The sequence below is a fragment of the Maylandia zebra genome, linkage group LG18 (genome assembly GCF_041146795.1).
Source record: "Maylandia zebra isolate NMK-2024a linkage group LG18, Mzebra_GT3a, whole genome shotgun sequence".
In the NCBI taxonomy this organism is placed as follows: Eukaryota; Metazoa; Chordata; class Actinopteri; order Cichliformes; family Cichlidae; genus Maylandia; species Maylandia zebra.
The window spans coordinates 15,425,663-15,449,607 of NC_135184.1; the positions used below are offsets into that span (position 1 = coordinate 15,425,663).

Below are 23,945 nucleotides of genomic sequence, written 5' to 3' on the forward strand. Positions count from 1 at the left end.
CAAAATGCTTCCACACACGGGCTTTGGAGAAAGCAGTCTTCAGCTGATTGATCATTTGTCAAACTGCTGATTGAGTTCTGATTATCACCGAATGGAAACACGCAGCATGAATATTATATGTGGTCAGAGGTAACTGCACCCCTGTGATCTCATTTGAAAAGGGAGATAATTGAATGGATCATAACCAGCACCTAATGGTGCATTCTCTCCAGGGATTGTAATGAAAATATTCTGTAATTGCTCAACAATTTTTGGTTCATAAATTCAGAAATGTAATTTACTACTGCAAGTCATGAATTATATTATACGCTGACATAAGCCTGAGTGCTGAAGAATAGAAATAGGGTTAAAAAAGACATAAGTTGCACGTTTCAAAGACGGAAACAATGCTGGAAAATTGAGTTTCTATAATGGGTGGGAATGGTTCCTGATAGTTATCTCTGGGTAAAATATAAAGTATTTATTTATAAACACACATTCAACCATTTGCACCAGATATCCACCCCTCCCTGAGCATGGTTCTGCTGGAGGTTTCTTCCTGTTAAAAGGGAGTTTTTCCCCTGTCACCAAGCAATCATGCATGGGGTGTGTGTGTGTGTATAAAACAGGTTATTGTAGGGTCTTTACCTTACAATATAAAACGGGCATTGAAGCAACTGTTCTTGTAATAGTAATAAACCTGAACTAAAACAATATCAAAGCCATTAAAGTCAGCTTTGGTATGAAATCAGAAAAAAATTCAAGACTGTCGTACATTTCTTTTTCTATCTAGCTCTTATTTCAGGGACATATCAGCAACAGGTGGTTCCTCCTCTGCCTCAGTTGTAACAGTTTAATATCTTTATATATATATAAAAAACCTGAAAACCTCCTTGTAATGACTTTGGACTGGATACTTTCTTGATAGCAGATTGCTGGAGCCACCTGCAGTTTGTATTGAAGATGCCAGCCTGTCTGCAAGCACTTTCCGGCTAGTTGTGAAATTTGAAAAACTGCAGTGCAAAAGTTGTGTCACTTGACTTCATCCAACATGTTTTAAAAGATGTGACTTTTACTATGAAAGCAAATATTTTTAACTGAGAGCAATCGGCTCCGTATACTTCTTTATAAACAGTTTTACCTGGTGACTTCCAGCAACCTTGAGTAACTGCTCAGCAACCAGTCAGGAAATACCTGTAAATGCTATGGGTCTGTAGACTGGTCTCTAGGCATGTGAGACTGAAAGCGAAAGTATACTTCAATAAACTAAAAATTTAAATAGTTATAGAAGTACATCAAGGAACAATCTGTAATATCAAATTTCAGAATCACTGCTCTCTGGAACATTTATAAAATTCTGTAATTTTAGGTTTGTGTACAATATTTAAACTGCTGCCTTCTGTAAAGGTCAGAGTGAAACTATTTGAAATTAAAGATAAAAATGCAAATCAGAAGTATTAACCGTAAGAAACCTGTAAGCGGACAGATTGACCCCCCCCCCCCCCCCCCCCACCATGAAACAGTAAAAAACTATTTCCCTCATTAAAATCACATGGATACAGGTATCTGCAATGCTGATATATTTCGGAAGCACTTCATCAGTGCATATATTTATACATTTTTTCGATTAACCATATGTTCACCTCTGTGAGATATAAAGTGGCTACTGCAGATTATTTATCATCAAAGGTGCAACTTAGCTTACCTAAAATGTTGCAGTTCTGGATCATTTTCACTGTCACTGAAATCTGTGAAGTGATTACACTGTCTTTGCAGAGTCTGTTACCATATTAATTAGAGTTAAAGCTCATGGAGAAGTGAAAGTTTCTCAGCTTTTTCCTCGTGCGTTTAGATGCATTTCCTTTCGGTTTGTCTTAGATATCCCTAATGATCCCTCTAGACAGGATCGCTGGACAGGTCGTGAAGTAGTTGTGCAGGCATTAGACCAGTGTTAGCACACATGGAGACAATTATTAGGAAGAACTTCATTATGCTAAGCCACTCATTTTTATTTGGTCTTTGGTTGCGACAATACAATGAGATGGGAGGTAATGAGCAGGTTGCATAATAAAAACCAGATAGCTAAGCAGGCAGGATTGAAACAATTCCATCAGCTGCGCACGGCCAAACATCTAATTTACTGCCCTGATATTTATTCCTGTCCACATATGTATTACTGTGCCCTTTGTTTAATGCCAAAACTGCTCGGGTAAATATGCAGGTACTGCTGATTGATACGTTGGCCCCCACTTTCAAAGCCTTGAGATTGTTGAAGGAAACACAATGAAAAGAAAAGAACATTTCCACTTCAGATGACAATGCCAATCTGTGTGATGGTACCTCTTTTCGAGTTTATTAAAGGGCTCATTTGAAAAGGTCTTTAAAATGATTATTTTTCCCATTTATTTTTTTCCTTTTGAGTAGAAAGGTAGATAAGTCAGAGTTTACTGTGGACCAAAGAACTCAATCAAGAAAAATGTGCTGTGCGGTGCTGATACAGCCTCCAATTTAATGGAGGGAAGAAGATTTTGATTGCTGTAAATCTGACAGGTTGTCCAAATCCAGCACAGCAATTTGTGGTTACTGTTTGTGCGTATTGTGTAAAAATGATTTAAAATGAAATACAACACTACTATAACCTTTATTTAATAACCATTTTGATCAAATAAAGTGAGGATAGTTTTTATAACACTGGAGCAGAGCAAGCACCTGGGGAATGTATCGTGTGTTACACGTGTTACAGGAAGCTTTTATTTTGAGGCTTTTGTTTGGTTTCTTATTTGCTTTTAACATGGAGAATATGCATGATCACCTTCTGGCAAATACTCAAAGTATAGTAATCTTCTGTGCGTGCCTCAGGCTTACCCCTTATGACTCATCTCTACTTAATTTAATTTAGGAAAGGAATCTGATTGACATGTTTTCTCTTTAAGGCACAAAAGCTGATTAGCAGGTCACTTGTGATTGCTGTATACCGCAATCATAGCATATGTAAGTATACACTCTTAATTGAATCGCGATGCGGGGTGCATGCTTGCATACAAAATATGAACTAGAGATTTCAAGGGCGATGCTTTGTCTGAATACAAAATATTCACATTCTAACACGTGTAAATCAAACCGCTGACAAAATAAAAATCACCTGGGCATTTGGAGGCAAACAGACTTCCCGGAGATCTGCTAAATGGGTAACCTAGCAGAGTGCAGATACCCCTTCATGGAGGTGATGAAAGTAGTAATAAGAACATCAAAGCGCCTTGTTTGTAGAATAAAAGCAGCAGGGTGTAACTCATGAGGAAACGCACATATTTCAGTATACCCTGGGAAAAAGTTGTGCCAAGCTGAAAGATAAGTGTAAATAGCCTATGCAAACCAAACAGCATTGCTACTGATCAAGGTAAACAAGCACACAAAGCACTCTCCAGTCACCAGCATTATCAGAGAAAGCTGTCCTTTAAAAAAAAAAAAAAAGGTAAAATGAAACCGAGTAGGGTGGATCTATACACTAAAATTAAAGCATGCTATTGCAGAGTTCATTTACATGCACATGCACAATGCCTGAAAATAATTGGATTTACTGTGCAGTGAGATTAAAGCTTTTGCATGGTTTCCAGCAAGCCAATTTCCCTTGTAAGTCAAGTTAACTTGACCTTTGTTTTTTTTTTTCAAAAAAAAAGAAAAGAAAAAAAGAAAAAGATAATGACTAGAATAATGGATACTGACCTACAGGAAATATCATTATCATAATTATTGTATAAAAACTGCTTGTTTTCCATCTTTTACATTTTAAAAGCCACTGTAGTGCTATTCGTAGAGTTAAACTTATGCGTACATCAGTACTGCAGTGTGTGCAGAGTTTGTGTTTCCTTTATTTTAGTTTGTTTCTGTCCTCCCATGCTGTCGCTCATCCCCTATCAGGAAATTACTGCATGGCGAAATGAGTACACTGAATGAGAAAGAGGCACACAAGTAAGCAGAAGTGGGACAGTTCTTTGCCTACATCTTTATAAAAGCCTTCATCCATTACTGATAAAATATTTAAATGTTTAAATATTAAAGTTTTCTTTTTTTTTAATTTGCACATTTTTTTTTTTTTGAAATAGCACCAACCTTGAGCGAGGCTACAAAAAGGACAAATTAAAATTGTATGCAAAACTGGAATTACATATTCATCTTTTTTATCATTCACTTTGTAGAGATTTTGTCAGGTAGAGCAGAGCCGGGTATTTGTTGTTAAAAAAAAATTGTGAGTTATCAGTTTTGACACAAAACACATGGGAAAATGTATGTGAAGGAAGGAATTTGTAAGCTGTCGAGCAAAATTAAAAAAAAAAAAAAAAGCCAAAAAGAGAGTACACATTGTGTGACAAGCCAAATCCCAGATGGAATTGCTGTAAGGAGAAATAACACTGACTACGAGTAAAATCTGTTGTTTTTTCCTCAGTTGTGCAGAAACCTAACAGCACTGATATACAGTGGGGCAAAAAAGTATTTAGTCAGCCACCGATTGTGCAAGTTCCCCCACTTAAAATGATGACAGAGGTCAGTAATTTGCACCAGAGGTACACTTCAACTGTGAGAGACAGAATGTGGAAAAAAAATCCATGAATCCACATGGTAGGATTTGTAAAGAATTTATTCGTAAATCAGGGTGGAAAATAAGTATTTGGTCAATAACAAAAATACAACTCAATACTTTGTAACATAACCTTTGTTGGCAATAACAGAGGTCAAACGTTTACTATAGGTCTTTACCAGGTTTGCACACACAGTAGCTGGTATTTTGGCCCATTCCTCCATGCAGATCTTCTCGAGAGCAGTGATGTTTTGGGGCTGTCGCCGAGCAACACGGACTTCCAACTCCCGCCACAGATTTTCTATGGGGTTGAGGTCTGGAGACTGGCTAGGCCACTCCAGGACTTTCAAATGCTTCTTACGGAGCCACTCCTTTGTTGCCCGGGCGGTGTGTTTTGGATCATTGTCATGTTGGAAGACCCAGCCTCGTTTCATCTTCAAAGTTCTCACTGATGGAAGGAGGTTTTGGCTCAAAATCTCACGATACATGGCCCCATTCATTCTGTCCTTAACACGGATCAGTCGTCCTGTCCCCTTGGCAGAAAAACAGCCCCATAGCATGATGTTTCCACCCCCATGCTTCACAGTAGGTATGGTGTTCTTGGGATGCAACTCGGTATTCTTCTTCCTCCAAACACGACGAGTTGAGTTTATACCAAAAAGTTCTACTTTGGTTTCATCTGACCACATGACATTCTCCCAATCCTCTGCTGTATCATCCATGTGCTCTCTGGCAAACTTCAGACGGGCCTGGACATGCACTGGCTTCAGCAGCGGAACACGTCTGGCACTGCGGGATTTGATTCCCTGCCGTTGTAGTGTGTTACTGATGGTGACCTTTGTTACTTTGGTCCCAGCTCTCTGCAGGTCATTCACCAGGTCCCCCCGTGTGGTCCTGGGATCTTTGCTCACCGTTCTCATGATCATTTTGACCCCACGGGATGAGATCTTGCGTGGAGCCCCAGATCGAGGGAGATTATCAGTGGTCTTGTATGTCTTCCATTTTCTGATGATTGCTCCCACAGTTGATTTTTTCACACCAAGCTGCTTGCCTATTGTAGATTCACTCTTCCCAGTCTGATGCAGGTCTACAATACTTTTCCTGGTGTCCTTCGAAAGCTCTTTGGTCTTGGCTATGGCGGAGTTTGGAGTCTGACTGTTTGAGGCTGTGGACAGGTGTCTTTTATACAGATGATGAGTTCAAACAGGTGCCATTCATACAGGTAACGAGTGGGGGACAGAAAAGCTTCTTACAGAAGACGTTACAGGTCTGTGAGAGCCAGAGATTTTCCTTGTTTGAGGTGACCAAATACTTATTTTCCACCCTAATTTACGAATAAATTCTTTACAAATCCTACCATGTGAATTCATGGATTTTTTTTTCACATTCTGTCTCTCACAGTTGAAGTGTACCTCTGGTGCAAATTACTGACCTCTGTCATCATTTTAAGTGGGGGAACTTGCACAATCGGTGGCTGACTAAATACTTTTTTGCCCCACTGTATTAAAGGCTCAATCAGGCTATGTAAAGTCTTTCATCACTGGCGTGGATGTCGCCTTTGATTCGATTGTTATTGAAAGTGATTTCTCTGTTGCTGTGATTGCTTTACCACTGACCGATAAATCATGTCAAAGGAGAAAACCTTAGAGCCCATGAATCAAGTGTTGCTTGCATTTTATGGTATGCAGAAAGGCGACAACAGTGTCACTTGCAGACAAACTTGCAGAAATATTTTTAATTTCATTTAAAATACATTTATAAAAAGTAGCTTTTAACCCTTGCCACACTTCAAAACCATGACGTGATCATAATGACAGACAGACTTGTTTTAAATCTACTGAAATAAAAAAATCTTTATCTTACATTTTATTAACTTATATTTTAGACATTTTTCATGGTTTCACTTTTCTCCAAAGACTCAGAATAAATTATGTTTTCATAGATATCTTTTATAGTTTCCTTCACATAAGACTTATTACCTGGACTATGTAAAATAATCTTCCTTTTCTACTTTATAGTTTTTACATTAGCTGTATTCTACCACTGATTTAAAGTGCCATCAAACCAATGCCTCCACCGGTAACATCAAAAATGAATGGACTCTTCAAAGTTTGCTCAAATATGGTTTTAATGTATACTTGCATGACCCTTTTCTTTCATTGGTTGCTGTAGTTACTGGACACAAATACACCTATCTATTATGGCCTGCATTAGTCTCACCCCACAAACCGAAGAACACAATTATCGAGTACTCTCAGACAAAAAGGGAAACACGGTCGCTATGTAGGAGGGAAACTAATTACTGGAAAGGACAAGAGAGAGAATTAGAGTCACTGGTCCTCTATGTTTTGTGTGTCTGTGTGCATTTTTCAGAGTTTGTATATGTTCATGCATCTTTGAATTTCCAAGGCATGGAATCAAGGAACACATGCAATAAATACCAGAGTCATGTGTGTCGCCAAGGCTTCTGGGGATTAACACCTTAATATTAAAGGAGGTGAACTGGTGAAAGAGCAATGTCTGAAAGAGCCTTTGACAGATGAGAGGAGGTGGAAGTGCGGGGCATATCATAAATTAGGGATTCAGAGTGAAACTAATTAGCTCAAAGACAAACATTTCACAGTGAGGGACACAACTTTATCGGCATGTCGGGGACAAAGTGGATTTTTCCAATTAAAAGTTCTCTCTTGAGCACAGTCTTTCTGTGCCTTACAAAGGGATCTTAAATGAATATTAAATGTGTGAAGTGAAGCTGTGGCTACAAATGGAGCATGTTTTTTTTTCTTTTTGAGCTCCTACCAGATCCCACTGAGTTTTACTTTGCTCTCCAATGAAAGTCGTTCTTAGAATGATAACCTGCTGATTTACCCGACCTTGACAGATTTCTCTGAAATCTATCTCTGAACAATCACACTGCTGCTCTAACGAACTCTTTAGCTGGTAAAGCGCTGACCCTGTAAGGACTGCCCAAATAAGGGAGAGCACAGAGTTCATGCTTGAATGCTGCAATAATCTTCACCTGTTATGTAAAACATTTTCCAACTTCAAAAGGCAATTCTGTAATTTTTCACTATTTTTAGAGTCCTTTTTTATTGGGTCCTATGACACCTTTTGTCATTTTGACAGATCTTGTTTTGGGGAAAATAAAAAAGATGTTGTTGTGTACTTTAATACATTTATTAAGGGATAATAAATGTATCCCATAATAAATACATTTATTTATTATGGGAAGTACTGTATGTTGTATTAGGCACTATATGACGTTCTAGGGTTCAGCAATGAGTATTTTACAGGAACGAAGAAATAATTACGCTGACCCATCTGATTTTTTGTGTCTATTTTCCCAGCTTCCTGAGTTTTGGGAATTTTAAATTTAGTTATTGAAACTTTTTTCCTCCCTGCTCATTTCCCTTCCTGTTTCCTTCATCTCTTCCCTTTCTTCCTTTTGTAAAGTCAGTCTCATCTCCTTGTTGTTTACCCGTCTTTCCTTTAGTTGTGTCCACATGTCTGGGTAGCGTCTGTGTCCTGTCTCTGTGGTTTTCTGGGTTGTCTGTTAATTATGTTAATTAAATTAAATTAATTATGTCAAGTTTGCAAGTCTAACTTCTGGCCGATGTATTAGTTGCTCCCTATTTTACTGTGTTAGGTCCTTGTCCCAAATATGTCATGTCTGGCATGTTCCCCAGGTGTTGCCTGTTTCCTTGTCATCTTTTGTGTACAAACTGTCTGTCTCCTGTTGTCCTTTGGTGTGATTTCCCTCATTATTTCCATACTCTTGTGCTGTGTGTCTTCCATTTTCCCCTTTGTGTAGTAAATTCCAAGTTCCTAGCATTCCTAGAGTATTTGTATTCCTAGTTACCTTATGACTTTTGCATCAAGCATCTCCCTGAGTTTGGAGTCCTGCATTTGGGTCCTAACCTAACAATTGTGCACCATTAATTTTATATTAGATTTAATGATCAAGGTTATTGAAACTTTAGTTTTTCTTTAAGAAACACTGTTCAACCAGGACTTTCAAAAAGGCTGTAAAAAAGTACAATATATTGATAGAGGAAATAGAGAAATACTCCAGTAGAGAGAAAGAATCCAGTAGAATATTCTTTCTGTCCATCCATCCAATTCAGGCTTGCAGGGGTCATATGACGAAAGACTGCATACACCTTGGTCTATCACAGACGCCTATGGCCAATTTAGAATTTGCAGTTAACCTCGTGCTTGTCTTTGGACATTGGGAGGAATAATCAGTGAATAATAATAATTTTGAATATCTTACCCTGGTGTGTAGTTATTTGTTAGCATCTAAATGAGGACAGCAGACATATAAAGAAAAGAAAATAATCACAGACTCTGTTGTTCTTAACTTAGGCAGCAAAAGTAATAGAAAATGGTGCACAATAACATTAGCCTTACATTCACATCGGCTCTCTAGGGACCCTGACAAACCTTATTTAAACTTCTTTGAGCTTTATTCAATGAGAAGTGGCATTTGAAACAGGTGCGGAGATACACTGAGGGGATGACCGCTCAGCGCTAATGGACCAGGATCAACCAGGGATGGAGGAAAGTGCAGGGAGACAGACAGTTTTAAATATGAGAGTGACATACAATTGATGTCCGGGGCACAGAGAAGAATTTCATGGATGTCAGAATCAAGTTGAGGTGTTGCAAAGAGTATCAGGAAACACTGAGTGCACCCTCATTTCAACCCTGGCCAGGAGCAGCATGGCATCTAATACTTTCAGAGTGGCGGAGGTAAAAAACAAAATAAAAAATATGGATTGTAGCATGTGGGAGTTTAAGGTGAAGAACTGTGAGTGTGAATGAAGTGCTGTCTGTTTTTGGTGTAAATGAGATAATTAAATACAGTTTGTAAAGGGTGAAATAATGTTTCAGTGTTATCTGTTTACTTTATTCATTTATGCAGTATCTGCATGCCTGAGCTTTTTAGTATGCTGTTGGTTTACTGAGGCACAATCATGATTGTATTTTTTTTCTGTGCTATTTTAATAGCTCATCGAGCTTCTCTATTTTGCATGATTTTCCACCCTACTAAGACTGGGATTTGTGGAGAAAAAGAAAAAAAAAAACCTTGCAATGTCTTGATATGATGTGATATCCTGCATTTGTAGCATTTAAAATCACAAATATCATTAAGCTGTTATGGTTTCCGTGTCAAGACTCACTTTCCTATTTACACAGGAATCATTTTCAGTCATTCCTTTCCAGTAATTACTCCCTGTTAAGTTTTATTCCTCATCAATTACTAGAAAAAAATATATCGGGCTCTTTAGCTGCTAAAATTCTCAATATGTACTCCAGCTGGTTCTGTACTATGTCTGCCGTTTGGAGTGGGCAGAATCAAATGGGTTCATCAAGGCTTTTTGTTGTTATGAACAGCTGCCAGATGTGGAAGCTATTTAGCAGAATATATCCACTTTGAGAACTTAAAAGGATTCAGGTAGGGGATTCAGTGATCTTAAGGGGATTTATTTGCAAAGGTTTCATCACAGACACATCTGGAAGTTGGGTTAGAATTAACAAGTAAACTTTTAAGTTTAGAAATGAAAAGGAAGATGTGAATTTTGAGGTACTGATAAAGAAGGAGATAGCAAAAAGTTAACTCTGAGAGCACAAACCTCCCAAGGCAGCTCACTCTCTGGGCAGCACTTACTTTTAGGGGAATTTTATTGCATTCTGTCTATATTCAATTTGGTTTCTTTCTTCTTTTTAAATGTACTTTAAGAAGTTTGTATAGCAGTAAAAACAAGTGCACAATGATATGAAAAGAATGATATGATATGACATAATATTGAGTAAGTTTAAAAAAATATTCTTCCATATACATCTCTCCCTCTCTCTATCATTCCCTATATGCCCATATATTGTCAATACATTATTGACAATACATTATTGGCATTATTATCACTTTGAACTTCAGATCAATCTATGAACCTTGAAGCAGAGGTCAGAGGTCAAATGGGACATATTTTCAATCATTATATGTTATTTTCTATATGTTAACACTGCACACCAAACTTGTAAGAATCATATTTCCTAAGTTATAAGGCATTTTCTCAATTCTCAACCACACCGTAAAAAAAAACCCTAAATAAACAGTAATATTACAGCAGCTGGGGCACCAAAATAATAACAGAAAATAACAGAAAATAACTTTCTCATGAAAATATGGTTATTTTCAGTAATGACAACACAGTTTGTTGCCCTAATTTTACATGGGATTTTGCCTTTTTCACGTGCTTTTAAACATTAAATTAGGTACATTTTAATGTGATAAAACAATGAAATTACCTATAAACAAGGTCAATGAATGCGTCAATATGAATAATAATACTTAAATGTACAGAAATATGCAGTTAACAGTTGGTTTAAATAATAATGGATTGCGTTCATATAACACTTTTTGAGACCCTCAAAGCACTTTACAATTCCACTTTATAATTCCCCTCTGGCCATCACCAGTAGGTGGTAGTTGAAGTGTCTTGCCCAAGGACACAACGACCGAGAGTGTCCGAGCCGGGGCTCGAACCGGCAACCTTCTGATTACAACGCGAACTGCCAACTCTTGAGCCACGATCGCCCTAAATAACAATAATAATAATAATTATTTAATGTAAAAAAGTTTATAAGAATCATTTTATATATTTTTCCATAGCATTACATTTGAATTTAACAGTTCAATCTTTCAAATAACGGACAAATATTTGTGAAATTATGATACATTTGTGAATGTTTTTTAACAATCTAAATATGCATATGTACAGACAAATACATTTAAAAAACAAGAAAATTATGTTTTAATACATTTACAGTGATTTTACATTAATTTACATTTGAAATGTAAAATCACAGTCTATTTATGTGAATTTAATGATATTCTAGAAGAACAGTACAAAACTGTAAAATACTTTTATATTACAATCTTTTTTTTTTTTTTTTTTTACAGTGCAGCATATCATTAAGTTGACCTTGAAGGTCAGATTTTAATGGGCCCCTCTACACCCCTACAAAATTTTATGAGAATTCATTAAAAACTTTTCAAACTATCATGTTTACAGACAGAATTATGACACGCATGCACACACACACACACACACACACACACACACACACACACACACACACACACACACACACACACACACACACACACACACACACACACACACACGTGAAGGCAGCTTTGTTAACAGGAGGGTTGTGACAGCTTCTTTGAAACCAGCAATTTAAAAATGATGTTTGAGCGATGTGTCAAACAAACAAGCGCGGACACACACACACACACACACACACACACACACACACACACACACACACACACACACACACACACACACCAAAAACAAAAAACATGAGCTCCTTGGTGGAGGTAATTAAACTTCCTTGAGATAATAAGACCACCACCAACAAGAACTGTGATCACAATGTTGCTGAATTTTCCTGTTTGCTTACTGGTTTTAACTACAGGCTGGCTTCTTCTTCTTCTTCTCCCACAGTGGATGGAGCAGGTTGAGATGGGGCACACCCCCGTGATGGTGGCAAACAGAGGTTGACAGGTTGGTTCTTGGTTGTAACTGACGGCAAAATACTCTCTGAATCATTTTTTTTAAATTACTCTGAAATTAAATTATTTTGATAAAATTATTTGTTCATTCAGTGATACACCGGTGGCCTGTCCGCAGTGTACACCACCTCTAGGCCAATGACAGCCTCCACCCTCAGCTGCAGTCAAGAAAATGTTCTAATATATTAGTAATTTCAAGCAACTTTGTAAATAAAATTGTGTTTAATATCTGTTTAGAGAATTAAAATTTGCTGATTTTTGGATGAATGGATGGACAGCTGGATGATTCATTTATGCTTCTTGCATACCAAAACATTATTGTGATTATACTAAATGTTCTAGAACAAGCAAAGGCACATAGCTAAAGCAGCCCTCACCTTTATAAATGGTAAGGCTGTGGAGATTGCTCAGGATATTAAGAACGTGGGTACAGTCTTGGATTACTTGTTAAAACCTTGCAGAGAAAACACAGTTGAGACAGGCAGGAAATACCAGCAGTGGTTGCGTTTCCTAAGGAAGCTCAGCTCCTTTGGGTCACTTAGGACACCCTTAGAATGTTTTATTACTAATTCTTTAGGGGTTTATTTCCAGTGTTGGGGAGTAACGGAGTACATGTACCGACGTTACGTATTTAAAATACAAAATATGAGTAACTGTATTCCGTTACAGTTACCGTTTAAAAAGGTGTTCAGAATACAGTTACTTTGTTGAAATAAATGGATTACACGGCGGCCTCTTCCTGTTTCAAATGTTAGGCTATGCCCTCTCTATTTCTGGTAATTCCACACCGGTGGAAACCCAAACAAAACATGCATTAAGAGGTTCAAATGCCTGTGTCTCAATCTAGCGTTTCATAATGACGTGAAGAAATATTTTTATTTATTTAATATGAAGGCAATAGGCAGTGTTACAGGCATCGCTCTAAAGAATGTAGCCTCATGGGCAGTGTAGTCCGTGCTGCAGGGAGAATGGACTGTCATACCCGTTATGTGTATGTGAGCGCAAGGAGGGAGAAAAAGGAGAGTGGAAAAGTACGAGCTTTCAACGAGCAGAAACAGGAGATGGAAGCATGTAAATATAATAATAACCACTGCAGCCAAGAAAAGTGCCTGACGAGCCCAGTTGTAAGTAAGCTATTAAGGCTCGACTGTACACTGTGTTTGTGTTTTCCTCCCAAGCAATAAGTTCCATTGGAGCAGCCTTTCAACGCCTCTCTCTGTGTCTCGCTAGCAAAGTTGACCCATGCAACAAAGTAAAGCTAGTTTTCAGCTATGAGCCCGACACGGAACCCGACGTATTAACCAGAGGTCCCTTTACTACGATTCAGAGCTGTGGACCTGTTTTATATACGCGCGGAATAGTTTTCTATACGAGATTGCTGCAAAAAGTGCAGTCTCACCTAATGTCCACCTGCTGTTACTCATTTTATATTAAGATTAAAAAATCTAGTTGGTATTATGGCGAGTTGGTATTATAGCGGTATTATGGCGAGCCTTCAGTAATAGTAATAAATCACACAGCAATAGTACATTCATGTAGTTGTAAAAAAAGCATGATAATATATTAAGTAATCCAAAGTATTCAGAATCCGTTACTCTCATTGAGTACTGTAATGGAATACGTTACAAAATACATTTTGGGGCATGTATTCTGTAATCTGTAGTGGAATACATTTTAAAAGTAACCTTCCCAACACTGTTTATTTCATTCCCTTTTACTTGCTGGTTTGGCCTCATCAGTCTCCAAAAAAGAAACCACATGCAGTTCACAGTAAGGCAGCTCCAAAATAAGAGAGGTTCCTGTCAAAACCCTCTCCACCCTATGTAGCGAAAGTTAGCTGGCAAAATCTTACTGGTGTTGTGTTCCCTGCTTTTGAGTTAGCTCCCCTGAGGATGTCAACTTTGCTGCCCAGGATGCAGTCCACAGAAAAGAGCAATTTTCAGCCTTCCCTGACCCTCTGCCTACCAAGCTCACTATTCACTCCTCAGCCACTCACACTTGGTTCATACACTGAACTACTCTCCTCTCCTGTTACACTGTTTGCACAGGGATTGGCACGTAGTTTTGGGCCTAGGCTTTCATCCTCCAGCTTGAGCTGACAGCTACTGTGTCTTAATTATATTCACCAAATTACCATGCTTTAGTATATCACCGACTACCAATCAAAATACAGTATTTATGTACCATCTGTGGGCTTTTATGCTTTGTTACATTATCACTCCAAACCTTTTAGGAAGGTTTACTACAAGGTTGCTGTGAGCGATTATCTTTATCCTTTGACTGGACATCATAATGGATGTGGCATCACCCAGGATGATAATACACACATCCATAGGACATGGTTGTTCCATAGTTAAGGAACAACCATATGATGTGCAGATTTTCCAATCTTTAATCTTAACTTAAACTGGATGAAGAGTAGGTAAGATTTCAGATGAAAGGAACATTTTTCTTCTGGTTCTGGCCATGTGTGTCAGTCCTTTTCTCTACAGTGAACAAAAACATGACATAACAATGCTGTATTTTCATTTTAGAGAAAAGAGAAAAATGAAAATGATTAGAAACTGGCACAGATTCAGTCATGATGTTGGTTCATATTTAAAAAATGAGATATATTAATTATAATCACATATGGAAGGCATGATCTCTGTTTTATTACTAAATGGTGCAATTAACAGAGTTGCAAAAAAAAACAACAAAAAAAAAAACAATCAACAATCTTGGCTGAATCGTGATTGAAAATCTCACTTGGAAAGTGGGTCAGTGCAAAATGTAAAATTCTAATTACTGGTTGGCAGCAGTGGCTACTCACAGGCACAAACATAAAATGCTAAATTGTTCAATTATGAATCAGAACAAGGGGTCAAAGGTCACTCTTGTGTCTGAGATGAATCAATGGCTACATTGCAGGGAGAGGTAGAGGGGGAGGATGAATAAAAGGTAGACAAAGAGCATCCTTAGTTGTATAAGTCATTCCAGGCGATATTTCCCCTGCTGTTAAGCCAAACTGAATTGTGACAGAGAACAAGATCCTGGAATTAGCATCAGCTTATGTCAAATTTAAATGGTAGAAGCTCCAAAAAATGCAGCACATTTTCACTCATAAATGCTTATTACAATATGTTGTTTATCCTCATCAAAATGCAAAATTTTCAAGATACTGGTGGATTTGTGCATTTTTTTCTTTTTTTCTGCGGCAACAAGTTTGTATTAATAAGCAGAGGAGCTTAGAAATCCTGCAGGTTCAGCTACCCCTTCTCATTTACATTTAAATGATGTTGTGTGATAGCCGTTTCTTTGTACATCCTACAATGTGCATCCATCTGTTCGACACATTTGATTATTTCAGGGATTTACTGTCCAGGGATTGTTTCAGTTTTTAATTGATATGCAGAGACTAAATAGACTATTATTTGCCGATGCAGATAACCAAATCAACAATATATCTCATACATTGTATTATTGACAGCATAAATGATCAGAGGCAGCAATTAGAAACGTTTTCTACTTTCAGGCATTTAAAATCTGGGTAATGATAAGTAAGCACCTTGATAAGGATACAACGTGAAAGCAGACACAGTACTGATAATCAAACAACTGTTAAAGTTAGGATCAGTGTTACATAGTTCATTTTCACGACACACATGCAGCATACATGCAAAAACTCACGCTAGTGAGTGGTATGCACAACACGGTCAAAATGGGTGTTTGAAAACTTTACACCAACATAGTGTGTTAGCTTAAAGAGAAAGAGTGAAAATCTCCCATAGTGAGAGTTTTCAGAAATACATTACACTGTCAATGGGTATTAACGGGTATCTAGAAATCATTTACCTTAATAAAAGCCAACTATCACACACAGCTGTTTTTTTTGTTTTTGATTAGGTTTCACAGCAAATTAATAAACTCAGGTGAAAGACGTCTAGAAGTAGCTCTAACCAAGAAATATAACTCAGTTCATAGTGATGTTATAGCTATAATAGTTTAACAGCCATAAGAAAATACACTTTGTCAGGTCTCTGGTTTCGTGTATCATGCCACAATAAAAAATAACCTTGTCCTTAACAGGTCTTGAAATGAGGTAAATACAACCTTAGATGAATGACAAAAAATGACAACACCATTACATTATTCATCAAAAAATTAACCAAAAATGCAGAAGCGTTGTGTGAAAAATTGTGTCATGCAGCATTATATTCTGGTTTCATAGGGGAAAGTGTCTTGTCTCTATTCTAGAGTCAAGTGTGAGGATGTTTGTCTGACAGCTAAAGCTCGTCTTAAACTGGATCATACAACAGGAAAATGATCCCACAGAGAAAAGAATCAAGGTACTTCAATGGCCCAATCACACTTCACACCTCAACATAATGAACATGTGGTGGGAGCTGAGAGCTGTGCATAAACAAATCCCCGCAAACTTCAATGAGCTGCGGCAACAATGTAGAGAGAAGAGCCAAAATTCCTCCAACAACAAAGTGAGAGACTAAAACTGTAACACACTCTGCTTGTGTATATTGGCTTCAGATGTTCAGTTAATAATAACAGTCTAAGATGTCATGTGTTGTTGTTCATCTCAGGCTGGATTTACTTATTTTGAAACCTGTTGAATACTACAGTTTACTGTATTTTTTTTTAAAATCACATCTTATTCTGATATACAGTATAAAACCTGACAGTGGGTGTACTTTCTTTTTTTACCATGTCACTTCCTGAGCAGACTTCATCTTCAAGAATCGAATCGTCCTCTCCTGTCTTCTCTTTCTTACATTTTTCTCCATTTCTAAAAGTAAAATGATCTCACATCCACATTTTTTTCTTCCATGGAAGATACAGAGTTGTTACCCTTAGCTAGCAGAAACACTGTGTGCCATACGCCATTCAGTGTTGTTCCCGCCCACTTTAGCCCCTGAGAACACTCTCTGGTCCAAGGTGACAGTATTGGTAGTCCCCGTCAAATACAGCTTTTTTAATATGCTGCACATGTCATTTAAAAGCAAGAAAATGATGCATTTTGCACTCTCTGTAAATGTAATCAGTCCTTTACTGGTGCTGAAATGTGAACAAAAGCCTAATGTTTACTTCTGTGTGGACAGGCATCCTATATACTTCACCGTCCTTCACTGATGACCTCTAAACGAAACAGCAAGAACAAGAAGAAGAAGAAGAAGCTTTATACATCTGTAGGCTGCTACAAAGTCAAAGAACACACAGCCACAGGTGTACTGTCAAAAAAAAGTGTGTTTTAACAACGCAAAACATAAAGCGCAGTAAAAATAAACTATTTTAAGAAATAAGCAGAATCCTACTCATAAACACTCCTTAAATGGTAAACGGCCTGTATTTGTATAGCGCTTTTACTAGTCCCCCTAGGGACCCCAAAGCACTTTACAGTCCAGTCATCCACACACACATCCACACACTGGTACAAATGCACACAAGCTACAGTTGTAGCCACAGCCACCCTGGGGCAGACTGACAGAAGTGAGGCTGCCATATCGCACCATCGGCCCTTCTGGCCAACACCAGTAGGCGGTAGGTGAAGTGCCTTGCCCAAGGACACAACGACCGAGACTGTCCGAGCCGGGGCTCGAACCAGCAACCTTCCGACTACAAGGCGAACTCCCAACTCGCCCCTTAACTCAACACAGCTCTAATAAAATGAGAGCTAAGTCAACCAGTATCAAGCAGAGAAAATGTACAAATGTACAAATGCAAAGGGGAAAAAACACCAGCACAATAATGAAATGACTCATTACAAGCATGCCATGCCATCGCAGCAGATGGTTCACTTGTTTGGCCTCTGTATTTCAGCCATCTCCACCCTCATTCTCCTCATTTATCAAACCAACAGTGGCTGCAGCAGACAGGTCAGAGTGTGTTCAAACAAATGAACCAAGTTAACTGAACTCAACAAACTCCAGTGATTGCACGTTCACAGTGATGGTGTTAGAAGGTGTGAAACCTTAAATCTGTATGTGTCATTTGAATGACAACAAATTGTTATTTCAATTGTGTGGTTGTGAATATGACAGTCACAGCATGTCTTATGTCTTTGTTCCCCATCCCTGAAGGAGCTGAAGAGAGAAGAGAAACCTATTTAGATCAAACTTAGATCTAAACATCATTTTTCTATCAGAAACCTGTAGGATGAAGCAGGATTTTTGTCGTATCCAGGTAAGTGTTAACGCTGGGTTTTCCACGGTATATTGCCATGGTAACTTATGCTGCGGAGGGTCCACATTAGAGATCAGCAGGTACGAAATCACCACCTACTCACCAATCAGTTCTGTAGAAATCAGTGTCACTGGCCCTAGAAGATCCCTTAGACCTCTGGGAGCAGATAGTGAGATGTGTCACAACTGGCTCAAAAACAGTGACAAATAACCGAAGATGACACAATTGATCAAGTGAAAAACAGAAAACAAAAACTAAACAAACCTTTTCTTTGAAATGAACAAAAACATGCGGAATTACCAGAGTAAGTAAAAGTTGTGAGTTATATCATAACAGATCATGTTGGTATGGTTGCATGTGGCACATGAAATGCAGAGTAATCTTCTCTCATTATACTGGGGAACGCTGAGCTCGGGTGTTCCCAATCTCTGATGACAGGGCCACACCCACTGGGCATGTGCAACATGAAACACAAAGTCAAAGACAACCTGTTAGCCCAGCAGCCCAGAGGTTGTTACAGAAGCTCTATAGTGATTGATAACATATAATGTCTTTAATTTCATTGTTTTATATGCATTTATATATAACTGGAAGACAGGATGCCTGCAGGTCTTATGTCAAATTTGCATGCACACTAAGCCTGGGATTATTGTATGTTTTTAAAAGATCTCAAAGATCCATTAAAGATCACACAGGCTGCAGCTGAAAGAACAAAAACTAAAACAGTTTTTAAACATAAATTAACTTAACTCTGAAGGTGTGACCCAGGTCGGGGCCTTTCTGTGTGGAGCATGATGACACGGGTCAGCATGTCTCCCCACACAGTTCAAAGACATGCAGTTAGTGGGGTTAGGTTAAATGGTGATTTTAAATTGTCCATAGATGTGATTGTGAGTGTCAATGGTTGTCTGTCTTTCCAAGTTTACCCTTTAACAGACTGGTGACCTGTTCAGGGTCTTGCTCAATGTCATCTGGGATAGACTCCATGAAAACGGATTTGGATTAGTGGAAGAAAATGGTTGGATCCTGGTTTAGTGTTAGAACTGTGATATTATTTGCAATAAGCCTGTTAACTGAGCCAGTTTGCATTTTGCTGCCTTTCTTTCCTGGCTTCAAATAGGATAAACTTTCTTAATATAGTAGCATTTGTTACTGTGTGAAGTACCAATACTTCAAACAGTTATTAGATTGTACTATTTCATTACTTTGGTGTTTTAAGAGGTTAGTAATCAAAGCTACACCAGTAACTGCTGTGCTCTGCTTGACAAAATTGCTGTTTTTGTTTCTTTTTGGTCTTAGCAAAAGCACTGGAGTTGCTGGATAGGGCTATTTGATGTTAAGGTGAAGCAGTTGAACACACCACACACCTACAGTGATATTGATTTTTTTTTAGACAGGCCTTTTCTATGTCTTCACTTCCATTGTGGTTGTCCCATCTGCTAATCGATACTGGGGGCGTTCTGACCACCATTTACTGTGGGTAATACACCGATGAGGCAATCCAAACTGCTCTAGTTAGACGGGTAGGTGCCTGTCAGCAAAACTCAAAACATGCTACAGCTTTCTCTTTTTTCGAGCAGAGCCCACACAATACTGCACCCGCAGTTTATTTACTAATACTTTAATAACTGAAAGCCCCAGCTCATGTTTGGCTTTCCCAAGGTAAATTCAAATTTTTGAGCTGGAGTTCACATATTAAAGGGCATTGTGTGTCATTCCCATTTAAACGTGATATTGAATGCATGCTAATGAAGAATTCCAGTCATTTACAGGAGGTGTCTGTGTGAGCCACAGTCGTCTTAATAATGTGCTCATCAGCAGCAGACCATGAACCAAGAAATTGTGTTGTGTATGCAGAAGACCCCCACGAGCCAGGAGTCAAAGAAAGTCTTAGAAGAAATGATTAATATCTTTCTATTTGAATTAAAGATTAAAATTGAAAATACCAGTAAAGTAGGCAGTCCACACTATCTCACCACTAAACCCCATCATACTCTGGCCTGAAGAGTGAATCTTAAGTTCTTTAGCATGAATATTCCAAAATATATGCATGACTGTTTTCTCAGGTGTCAGCTTATTGTCATGGTCCCCTTACCTCCTTACCTCCTCACAGCAGCCTCATCTCTTTCCTGTGCGTCTGTGTGGACTGCGGCCACCACCTGGAACTGTGACCTCATCACACACCTGCCTCTCATCTCTCCATCCCTCCTGCAGCATTGAAAGACCCGCTCTTCCTCTTCATATAAATACAGGCCATTTACCATTTACCATTTCACCCTCGCCAGATTGTTGAAGCGGTAACGCCACGCTGTTAGGAAATGTTCCCTGTCCTTTGTACTAGAGTACTTAACATTGGTCTCGTCTCCCCTTCTAGGAAAATCTCCCAGTGTGTGCGAGTGTCACTGCCAAAAGCTTGGATCATTCCTCTGTCTGCTCCTATGAAAGTTTAACTCACTATTGGACCCCGGTCTGTTTGAGTTTCCCCTCACGTGACCTTTGTAAGAAGAAGGAGACTCAGTTTTGCAAAATAAATCCACTCACCTGCCTGCCCACTCTTCAGGAAATCAGTCGACTCAAGGACAGAACTCTTGCTAATTTATCTGCTAGTTTCAAAGTTATTCTGGCAGCAACTAACAGCAAGACTTTGTTTGCAGGATTTCTTCTTATTCTGTCATCAGTCCTTTTGTAAATAGAATATGTTAAACTGCTGTGGTTGGCTCTGTGTGGGTCTATATGTGTTAACATATAATAGGTCAGTTAATGTTTTATGTGATAAATTCCATAAATATACAAGAGCAGAAACAAAATAGTAAGAATAGGAAATTGCTTTAAAATTCAGAGTTTCTCATATTCCCAAAATTAAGCGATGTTCATATTAGTTTACTTTATATCTTTAGTATGAATATTTTTACTGTATTAATGCCGTGATTTGATCAAATTTATGCAAAATGTCTTTTAAAAAAGACAAAACAAAAAACCAAGAGAAGCAAAGTGATGTCCGCTGTGAAAAAGTGGAGTGTTCCACTTGAGGTTTCAGAGAGCTACAGCTCAGTTACACAGCTCTGAAATGTGGATGTGAATATGGACATGGAACTGAATATAAATGTGCGCAGCATACAGTATGCAGTATGTGCCTTTGTGGAGAGCTCTGGCTTGTGTCATTGACAAACTAATGATCCATTCCCAGTAAAACTCAGCTTCTTGTCAGCGGGAGGTACTGACTTGATCTGACTTTATAGTTGAGAGAACACAACAATGAGAATCACGATGTATTGATGCATTCTATAGTCTGGTTGGAGGAAAGTGTTTCAAAAAAGTAAGCGAAATATGTGTGAAAATAGCGCTTAGTTATATGTGTGAAAACTAAAAAATAAAGTTGCAGCTTCAGATTAATCTGGAAAATAACAATTAGGTGTTGATTTGCTGATATAGCGTTGAGGAGTCTGTTATGGCTACTTATCACACTTATTTGTAATTTGGTCTTTTCTAAATTCCAAAGTGGCTTCATAAAAAAGTGATTGGGTTGTGGAAAGGGACTGTTTTTATGATTGCAAAAAGCAAAACACCCCCTCAGCAAATCTTTTTAATACTTCAAACTGAATAGATTAAAAATTATTTTTATTTAGCTCAGTCTAAAATACAGGGCATTCCACAATTTAAAAAGAAAAAAAAAATCAAAATGAGATAATGATCAATATCTCTGAACAAATGAAAAGCAGAACAAATGAGAAATCTTCTCCTGCTTTCCCAAAGGTAACTGTTTAATACAGATACTATCTAATAATCATAGTAAAAACCCTTGGCAGCTCTGTTATTCACCTCTGATTCATTCCTTGTAAACTCGTGTTTACATAAAGGGTGATCCATCCCCGTCCAACCCCAAGCAGCACGTCACACAATTAATGCTTTGTGACAGTGATTTATTTACAATGAGTGAATTTAAACAAAGGAAGGGAGCGAATTATAACTTCGGGGTGAACCCAAGGCCAAAACAACAAACAATCTCAGGAGTACATACAACTTACCTAGTCAAAAGAACTAAACCAAACGACAATTACTTTCCTCCCTACCTAACAAAAACAGGAGAAAACTAATCAAACAAAAAGACGGTCCACCCCTACATGCTCCTACATTAAACCGACATAGTGAAACAGTGAACACACGGTCTGCCGGTTGGGTTGGGCCGAGGATGAATGACCTGGCAGTCCCTGGCGGTGTCTTCTTATGCACTGCCTCCCGGTCGTTAGCCAATCGGTACGATCCATCCACCCTGGATGCACCAATCATGGAGGAGCACCACTCAAATTTACCTATTATAATTACGACAACAGTCAAATCAAATCAAATCAAATCAAATCACTTTTATTGTCACATCACATGTGCAGGCACACTGGCACAGCACATGCGAGTGAAATTCTTGTGTGCGAGCCCCACAAGCAACAGAGATGTGCAAACACAACAACACAAACGAGCAAAATACAAGAATGGCCAACCTGAAACTAATAAATATATGTACAATATATAATAGTGTATGCATTTCTGGATGTGTATACTAAATATTTTCCTACGTGTGTGTGTGTGTGTGTGTGTGTGTGTGTGTGTGTGTGTGTGTGTGTGTATATATATACACATTTTTACAAATTAAATAGTAAAAAAAAAAAAAAAAAAAAAAAAAAAAAATATATAAAATATACAGAGTTGAATATGTGCAAAACAAGTGGCATTTATATACAGTGTGGAGTGCATAATGTTGAAGTTCCAGTAGTGAAGCTGAGGTGTCTATGACGTGTTCAGCAGTCTGATGGCCTGGTGGAAGAAGCTGTCTCTCAGTCTGCTGGTACGGGACCGGATGCTGCAGAACCTCCTTCCTGATGGAAGCAGTCTGAACAGTTTATGGCTGGGGTGACTGGAGTCCTTGATGATCCTCCCCGCTTTCCTCAGGCACCGCTTCCTGTAGATGTCTTGGAGGGAGGGAAGCTCACCTCCAATTCCAATTCTCAGTCGTAACACTTGACACGTTTTTTTTTACCTTTTGGTGTAATGGTGTTTTAGGTGGGTCTTTGAGGCTTCAGCCTATCACTTCTCCGTCGCTAATGGAAACGGAAATGCATTTATAGATTACTAAAGTGTCCTGTAATGTGATTTAAAGTTAACTGCACTTTTCGTTTTAGTGGCCAACTTTATCCTTGTGCTTGCTCAAAAGTACAACTTTGCAGTTATTTTTTTGGGGGGAACTTTTCGCCTTTATGTGACAGGACAGTGCAGGAAGTAGACAGGACAGTGTACAGAGAGAGTGAGGTGGAATGATGTGCAGGGAATTGCCTGGGGTGGTGTTGAATCCAGAGCAAGGATTCTAGCCTTTGATATACAGTATTGGTGAGCCGCTGCTGATCCAAGCATAGCAGTTATTAATAATAATAATTTCTTTCAGTCATTATTAAGGTTTTTTTTTTTCAAAAGATCAATCTCAAAGTTATTATCTCTATTATTTACATACAAAATCTAACAATCAAATAATATTTAACCACTTTCCTCTTGAGTGACTTCAGCAGCAGTCAGTAATATTAACCCAGTGATAAAGTATAAGACTTACAGGAGCAATTTTCTGAATCAAGAGAGAGTTTTGCTGATAAT

At 38.3% G+C, this 23,945-nt stretch overlaps 1 long non-coding RNA gene across 1 annotated transcript in view; it reads right to left on the reverse strand.

Moving 5' to 3' along the window:
* Positions 1–18,660, reverse strand: part of LOC101476948 (uncharacterized) — a 34,030-nt gene extending 15,370 nt beyond the window's left edge. The window contains exons 1-2 of the long non-coding RNA XR_190987.2: positions 18,576–18,660; positions 18,415–18,467 (exon numbers count right to left, since the gene is read on the reverse strand). This is a non-coding gene — a long non-coding RNA (uncharacterized LOC101476948). The remainder of the gene's footprint in view (positions 1–18,414; positions 18,468–18,575) is intronic.
* Between the last annotated feature and the right edge of the window lie 5,285 nt (positions 18,661–23,945).